The sequence below is a fragment of the Austrofundulus limnaeus genome, unplaced genomic scaffold (assembly GCF_001266775.1).
Source record: "Austrofundulus limnaeus strain Quisiro unplaced genomic scaffold, Austrofundulus_limnaeus-1.0 Scaffold62, whole genome shotgun sequence".
NCBI lineage: Eukaryota > Metazoa > Chordata > Actinopteri > Cyprinodontiformes > Rivulidae > Austrofundulus > Austrofundulus limnaeus.
In genome coordinates this window covers 1548543-1557308 of record NW_013952464.1, presented here as the reverse complement: position 1 = coordinate 1557308, position 8766 = coordinate 1548543, and positions in this window count along the sequence as shown.

The window sequence follows — 8766 nt, the reverse complement described above, 5'->3', positions numbered from 1 at the left end:
GGACAAAGTATAGACATCAGATATTTAGAAACATTGTAAGTGACAGAGTTGATCATGCTAACAATGGGTCTTACCGGTACATCCTGTTTTGCCTGAAACTCTCAGACTGAAGAAGTCTCTTGGAGAAGAGACGAAACGTTTCATTAGAGAAGAACCCGTCCAGAAGACCTATACAATTTTTTTCTTTTTGATTTTTTACCTGGATTACTGAGATGCGTCAGGACAAGAATCAGAGTTCAAATAGTATTGTTTCAATAAACAAAGACTAGGAAACTTTCTTTGTTAAAGAGCTCCCCTTTGATGTCACTTCCTGTTTCACTTTGGCTGAGTCAAGTTCAATAGAAAATATGCCAGTTAAGGGACAAAAGTGGATACAATTGTGTGTATTGTTCCAACTTTCTTAAATATAAATGTTTCCTTTGACTTTTTATATTTGAAGAATRTGCATGTCACRGGCACTTTTAAGCCAGTACTTTTATCATTTTAATTGCAWAAAAAGCTCAAGTTGATACTTCAACTTCTACAGAAATCTTTTTAAACCCTAGTATCTAACCTTCTGCCTGAATAATGAATGTGTCTGGCCTTGATCATATTTTTACACACAGTCTACCTACTCATCTGCCTGCCCGTTCTCCACCATCTTCTTGTTCTACCTTCCTGGGGCACATCTCTCCCCCAGTCTCAATCATAAATTGAGAAGAATTGTTGTTTGTCTTAAGTCATCGTCAGGGTGTCTATTAGCTTGTGTCAACGGCTTCCGCAGGTGCTCAGGAGAATTAATCTTTTACATTTATTTTATTATAGTCACTTTTTTATCAACTTCTTGTTGTTGATTCTGTGTGTTTAAAAGACCTCAYAATCATGACAGCTTGTAGGAAGTCWAAAGGGTACAYAATCTCAGTTTATTTGTGATTTGTATTTGACATGTTCATGCTGCAATGACTGAGATCAGGCTGTTCCAAACCAACATTATGCTTTCTTCCAGAACATGAGGCACAAAATGCGCTGCGATGGATGAAAACCCAAATGCGTTGTACGCGCGCACAAGTACACCTGCAGGCCACACACGACCTCATAATATCTGTGGCGTGACATCCTATTGGCGCACCACTTTGCACATCCGAGGGGCAGTGTCTGCATCATTCATAAGTCATTAAAACTGTGCAAACCTTTTCTGAGACCCCGTCGGTGCACCGCAGCCTCAAACGGCTCCGTGCGTTGCGTAACGAGCGAGGTTTGTCAGCTGACCCATGACTTATCCGCGCTCATCACTAAACACATCCTCCACACATGAGGAGGATAATTTTTTCCCCCTGTGCTTTAGATGTCTCTTTAATCTGTTTTACCTCTCTGCCCTGATAATGCTTCATTCATCGTAATATCCAGAAAACGTTGGAGGGAATGCGAGGAAGGAAAGGAGACACGATGAGAGAGAGAGAGAGAGAGAGACAGAGAGAGACAGAGAGAGAGAGAGAGACAGAGAGACAGAGACAGAGAGAGAGACAGAGAGAGACAGAGAGAGAGAGAGAGAGAGTAAAAAAAGAGTGAAATCCTTCTTTTAACTAAGGCAGTCCTGCAAAGCTGTTACCCTAGAAGATTAAGGATGAATGGCCTGGCACAAAAAGGCCATCAGATTATGAGGCAGGGCTGCGGAGAGCTGTCATATCAAAGCCAATGAGAGTGGGAGGAGGGCTCGGGTCAGAAAAGGCATTTAAAAAGTTCTTGGGACTGTGTTTTACTGTAAGCTGTACTGTAGTAAAACGCCTCCTTAACTAAGTTTGGTTTGAGTCTTTCTTTTTCTTTTAAAACGAGGAGTGTCTGAAAGATCGTTTCGCCAGGACTACGGGAGGACGGGAATGCAATACTGAGAATATTCCACATCGTTCATCACTTTTAAGGGTCTACTCTTACGTCAGAGCGTTCCCAAAGCTGGCCTGGATCCTGAGAGCCGTTAAACATCAGCTGGATCGGATTCAAAACTTAGATAAAACACAAACTAAGTCATTCAAAGTGTTGTTCCTCATTCTTTTTGCTAATGAGAGCGAATGTGTGCTTCATTTTAGATTACGCAGATACATGACAGCTCGATCTGGGATCTGTTTGTTTTGTTGCTATGAAGAGACACCTTTTCTTACTCAGGTTTTGTTTAAAAAAAAGTCAACAGTTGAACATTTGTCTTACTGCACTTTGCTCCAGTTCTACGCACTTCTCTCAACAGAACATTAGAACATTCTCGCATTCAAATGACATCTGGGTCATTGTGTCGGGACAGCTTCGTGTTGCCCTCCAAAGCTTCTCCAGTCAGCAGGAACCCAGAGAAGATCATCTCCTATTTTGGATGCTGAAACTGAACAGGGKTTTTTTTTTCTGACAGTGTTTTCTGTACTGTAGTGAGGAAAATGATTTTATTTAGATAGGTGAAAAATTAGGGTTGGGTGATATTGTGGCATTTGGATGATGAATGCTCTTGCATGTAGCCAACATTGTGGCCTTGGTCCACATAGCTTTCCTCGTACTCCAGTTTATGTTGGTGTTTCAGGTGATTAAACAAGCTCATAAGGTTAGTGTTAGCTGCTATGCACTGCCGTCCACCATTGAGCTTACATGCGTGCCTGATAGTGATATAATGTCGCACGCAAAAATAAGTTATAACATGGAACTAAGTGCAAAGTGGCAAATGTTAATTGTTGATGATTAATTGTACACAGTGCGATTTGGCCAAATCCTAGTGTTGAACTCCAAGTGATGAGTTTTGGTTCTAGATTTTCTATAAAGATGCAAATAAGCATTAATCAACAACTAAAAGTAAAAAACTTAACTTGTATTATGTTTGACAGGTTTGACTAAATGTTCTGTGCCTGTTTGAGTACAGACGGCTCATAAATGTTCCTGAGGAAGGGCTCTTTGGTCCTTTCCATTACCTTCATGTCAGACAGACAGACGCAGCAAGTTGTTGGCATCTGTTCATTTTATGTCTCCTTGATGGTCACTTTCCATCATTTTATGTTTGTTTAGTGTCTCATGTTRGTCACTTTTACATCAGTTTTATGCCTCCTCAAGGTCATTACTGCACTGTCATGTCTTGGTGGCTGATTTATGTCTCATTTTATCTTTGTGTACAGCTCTTTGTGGTCTTTTACTGTCAATCTGTGGTACTTTAAGCTTTGTTGCCATTTGTCTGCCATTTTCATGTTTTTTTGGAGGTTTTGCATCTTTTTTTCAAACAGCTTGGGCTCCTTGGTCTGTGTCTGGAAGCCCCATTTAGTAATCAGCTGATAATTCAAAGGAACTCAGAAAAAAAACATCTGCACATGATTTTCTCCGTCTGATACAGAGCTACTTGTAAGACAAYAAAAACAAGTGAATGCTTTCCTTGCTCTGAAGGAGAATGTACAAAACGCAACTTTTTAAAACCCATGTACAGCTGAGACTTTTGTTSCYTGCTYATTATGACTCATTTAAAAATGTGCTTCAACAGCAGCAAGAAATATTAATAAATTACCTTTCATTTTAAAACTGAACAAAATCTGACATGTCCGCAAAACTTACACAACTGAAGAGTAACACAGGGGCTCTGATATTCAGAGATACATCCTTCGAAGGGTGAATTTGAAGGTCGCTTAYGTCACAGCGACGCACCAAAGGTTGCCCAAATTCAAAGACTTCTCCTATTGCGGCCCACAGATGCACCCCTCTCAGCCCACCCTATCCTAAAATGCATTGTGAGCCGACTGGTATAGATTTTTTTGCTTGTAGTGGTGAACAAAGTGAGAGTAAAGATTATAATTTTGAATTAAAATCTGGCAGAACAACCAATTAAAGTTTAATGTGGTTGGGTTGTTAAGCTTTTTTAATTTGCTAATACTAATAATAATATTATTATTTACTGTATATATTAACATTTTGCTAATTTCAATCTTTTTTCGGTCTTCGTTGCCGCGGTTTAGTGACATCATGATTACTGGGCAACAGGACATCCAGTGGAATAAGTGCGGGAACAAAGCTGAAGGCTATATTGTTCAAATTTACTGCCACATTCTTCCAGTCTTTACGGTGAACAAAGGACCTCATAGACTTGGTAGGCATGGTCCTGTGAAGGATGCAGCCTCTGAATTTGTACACCAAGGAATCACAGGGAGAACAGGACATGGTATGAGAAACAGCAATGTTCAACTGATGAGTGGAGTGGGACTGAATGATCMTATGGTCTGGGGTTGATGGGAAGAGTGGCTGCAGCTGTGACTAATGGAACAGTTGAGACTGGGTGTGTCAGACCAACTGAGGAATATTATTTATTTATTTATAAGTATTTATTTATTTACCGTTATTTTACCAGGCAAGTCCCGTTGAGATCCCAGATCTCTTTTTCAAGGGAGGCCTGAAGGCAACCTATTGTACATGTTTTTGTGGGGTGGGGGAATCCGGAGTACCCGGAGAAAACCCACGCAAACACGAGGAGAACATGCAAACTCYGCACATAAGACCCCAGGTCCGAACCGGGGATTGAACCCAGGACCTTCTTGCTGTGGGGCGTCGGTGCTAACCACTGAGCCGTCGTGCTGCCAAAATAGTAGAATACTAGTAGATGGCACAAAGTAAACAAAGGGACTAATAAAATGAAAACACGAGTTACATAACTAAACACAAGAATCCCAAATTATAATGACCTAATAAACCAAAACACATCCTGAGATTTTGCTTTCTTTTTTGTACGTATTCTTTACTCAATACATTAATCTTAAAAATAGCTGAAATGAGATGGTCCAGCTGAGATTTAGATAAGCAAATGTGATGTCAAACTCTAAGCACTCGAAGAATGTAAACCTTTGCAAAAGCCAATTTCTCCTATCCTGCAACAGTGAAGAATCCTTCAAAAAAAATCTTGTTTCCGAGTCGTGATCCRGATCATCACCAAAATCTACTGGTGTGTTCCTTTGGCCAGTACCCACCTGTGGTAAAAATGTCATGAAAATCTGTCCATAACTTGTTGAGTAATTTTGTCCACAGACAGACAGACAGACAGACAGACAGACAGACAGACAGACAGACAGACAACATAACCTCCTTGGCAGAGGCAATAATTAAACTTTCTGGTTACAGTTTGCAAACTAAAACAAGAATTGGAGCTCTCTGGTTCAGGGTGTTGGGTATGTCTCTCTGCCTGCCTGCTGAGAAAGGTTTGCTCTGTTTGTCTATAACCCTGAAAAGTTAATAACTACTCTGCCTGTTTGATGAGACCTTCTAGTRTATTTACAGTTCTCAGTAAAAAACTGATAAACGCTAGAATAAAATCACTGTTGGCACATCCAGGCAGCGTTCTGGCCCCGTCTCMGTGTGGCAGCTTTGAAATACCTGTCATGCTGTCATTCTCATGGAAACAAAGCTGCGATTGTGTTCAGGTGTGCCTTTGTTTGCTTGACCCGACGGGGCGGCTCAGTGTGACGATAGACCAAAGCTCAGGATGGGGGAAGAAGGGCAGCTGGGTGCTGATGGCCTCTGCAAATTCCTCACCACATCAGGCATGACGCCAATTCACACCGTTGCTCTGTTTGAATAAAGAAAAAAAAAACATACTTGCCTTCAGATAATAATCACTRTCATTGGCTGTAAAACGGAGATCTGTTGGTTTTGCGGAACAAGCTACATGCATTTGCTTTGAAATCAGGACTTTTTTCTCTTGATACATTTTTAAGTCTTTTTTTTTTTCAACATTTCTATCAACAGCTTTAAGCCCTAATTTCTTTTTTGAACAATTGCACTCATTGGTTCTCACATCTTGGCAGGCTTATAGAAAAGTTTGTGGAGTCTGGATAAGCTCCAAAGCATACTAAAATACTCCTTACGTTGGTCCTTCCCAGTGAAAGAACCAGAATGASTAAAAGCAATTGCATTTAAACTGTGGGAAATTAGTGATTAGTGTAAATGGCAAATAAAAAATCTTTGCTGGTGTTCCGAGGGAATGTAAGCTGGGGTGAATTCAGCCGGCAGCACACAGCAGGATTGTCTGAGTGTGCATTAAACTTCACGGAAGGAAGCATTTAAACCTGAACTGAATCAAACATGAGCAGGCAGGAACGGCTACAGCTGCTACAAATTTAGCAAATACATTATTTTATTTGACGGGCTCTGCTACCTGCTGTGAGCTTGATATTGGGTTTAAAGCAGATTTATATAATGTGAAAAATACAGAGATCCATGAATCACTGGCAGTTTCACCGTATGAGGATTCAAGCTCCAGTCATAGGATGCTTCTCAAATAGCTTGATTAAAGTAAATTTATTCAGTAATCGAGCTTTGGTGCAAAGATGAATTTTAGTGATGCTAAAGACACTTAAAGGGATCTACAATTAGTTGTAACATTATATTTTATTTGATAAACATGTATTTTAACTGTAAAATGCACTGTAAAAATACCATAGGATGTTTTGTTTTGTAATTTTTTTTAAAATATATTTTAATACGAACAGAGCTATTTTATTTACACGCAAAGCGTAAACAGACAACAGAGCTGCTTCATGGAAGAAGAACCCTAGCTTAACCTTTCAATTTTAGCGCCAATGCTATATTGCGTTATATGTATTAGCTTAGTGCTAGCGCGAGAAACTAATGAGCTAAACTGAGGTCCTCCATCCATATTTTCAGTTACAGGCTGAGTCATTTCTACCTTCTCCTCTCTGTCAACGCTCTCTGGTTTCATTTAAAAGAGTCGATCGTCARATATTGTCCAAGATTAACCTTCAGGGTGGATATAGCTCGCTCACACCGATGACCTATCCACGTCATCATTTACCCAGAATGCTTTGCATGCTAATAAAATGGCTCTGTCCGTGTAATATATTTTCAAACTTTTAAAAACTAAACAGCCTACAGTATTTTTAAAGTCTTCATGTTACAGTTAAAATAAATGTTTATCAAATAAAGTCTAATGTTACAACTAATCGTGGATCTTTAATGGAATAATATCTTGATGTCCAACGCGTGTGCGTTAAAACAGCAACATAGATTTATAACCACAAAAAACACACTTCTGCTGAGTAACAGGAGAAATACAGAGGGAGACAGATAAACAAACGAGTCAGCTGACCAACGACATGACCCGGCTTTCACTCCGAGGCATCTGACCCGCCTGCAGCAGTGTGTTGTACTCTGAGCGTCCCTGGTCTGCAGAGGAAAAGACAGAGCCCAGCTTTGTAACAGAACCAAACACTGATTATAGACTGAGAATGTTGTTGCCATAGGTTTACTGTCTGGAGCACAGTGTGTTGCAGATGATGGATAGGAAGTTAAGTACAATGTGTCCTTGTGTCAAGTTGTGTGCCTTTAAAAATTCTAATAAATAAATAAAAGTTTTGTTCTATCTGGAGAAAATCGATTCACAAAGCCCTGTGAAATAAACTAGTCTAACCACTGTGTGAAGCTTTACTCAGCTAATGGAGAAGAGAAAAAAATTCAAAGTGAAGTGCCATAAAACTTTTGTTTTTTCACCACACTACTTAGCCTGGCTGGCCTGTCCATTAGGCAGCATAGGCATTTGCTAAGGGTGCACGCCCTCCAGGGGGCGCCATGAAAAGGGGATGAAATAAAAAGTAACTTTCACTTTTCTTTTTAAAACTGATGGGTAAAATTTAATAATAACAAAAAACTTTACTTGGCTTCACCACTCCTTCTCCACAACATGGTTTGTTCCTGCACGTGACACAAACGTTTAATTTCAGATGTGAATGTATGCAAATTAACAGTGAGATTTAGAAAATTGCCCATGGGGTGCCACCTAAAATCTTGCCTCAAGCTTCAAATTGGCTACAGCCGGCCCTACTAAGAACAACATAATGGTTGTGTTTATGTTCCATTAGGCTCTTGTGAACCTTTACCACAGACAACACATAGAGACTCAGTCTGCAGGGTAAACAAAGTTGTACTTCTATGTAAATTATGTGTAACATGATCAATAAGCACACTCTCTGCCTGGATTGCCCATAATCTAGAGGAATTTTCACTTCAGTTAAAAAGAACTCAGAGTCTGACAGCTGTGGGAGATTAATTTGAGATTTGTGAAAATGTTAGACAACATAGAGATCAAGCATCACATGTTAGAAGAGCTTCCTGCCAAGCACATCAGCATAGATGGTCATCTTCTCTGCCAGGTAAAATAAACTGAAAACATGTGGTTCAAATGACWCTATCCATTTTCTTTACCCACCTTTCTGGACAGGGTTGCAGGGAGTTGGTGTCTGTCTTAGAGGGTGAAWGAGGTGTGAGGGACAACCTGGACAAGTCGGGTCGTAGGGTCCGTCAAAAGGGACTGACAACCATTCATGCTCTCACGCACTCACCAAACATGCATGTTTTTTGGGACTGCAAAAAAAAGAAAGGGAAATCCAATCAAAACAAGAATCATGAACATGGACTGGTTTGGATTTCTGTCTACTTTTTGTCCAGCCTCAGATGTGACACAAGCAAACACTTGAGACTCTTCACAAGTTCAGATATTGGGCTTGTGGATGCAACTTTACATCACATTATGACTGACTTCAAAACATTTTACATATGTGAATGAAAAGAATATAATGACTACTTGCAAATAACATTTCGTTTTGACTTCCATCATAAGAGCTAAATTATTTCTCTTCTGAACTGGGGAACTGAGCAAGCGTGTGTTATGAAATCTCTCCTCAGCTGATTGGAGTTCTAAAGTCCCAAACATTTCCTGAAGCTGATTGGTTCATGGTCACAAGTATGAATCCATCCATCCATCCATCCATCCAT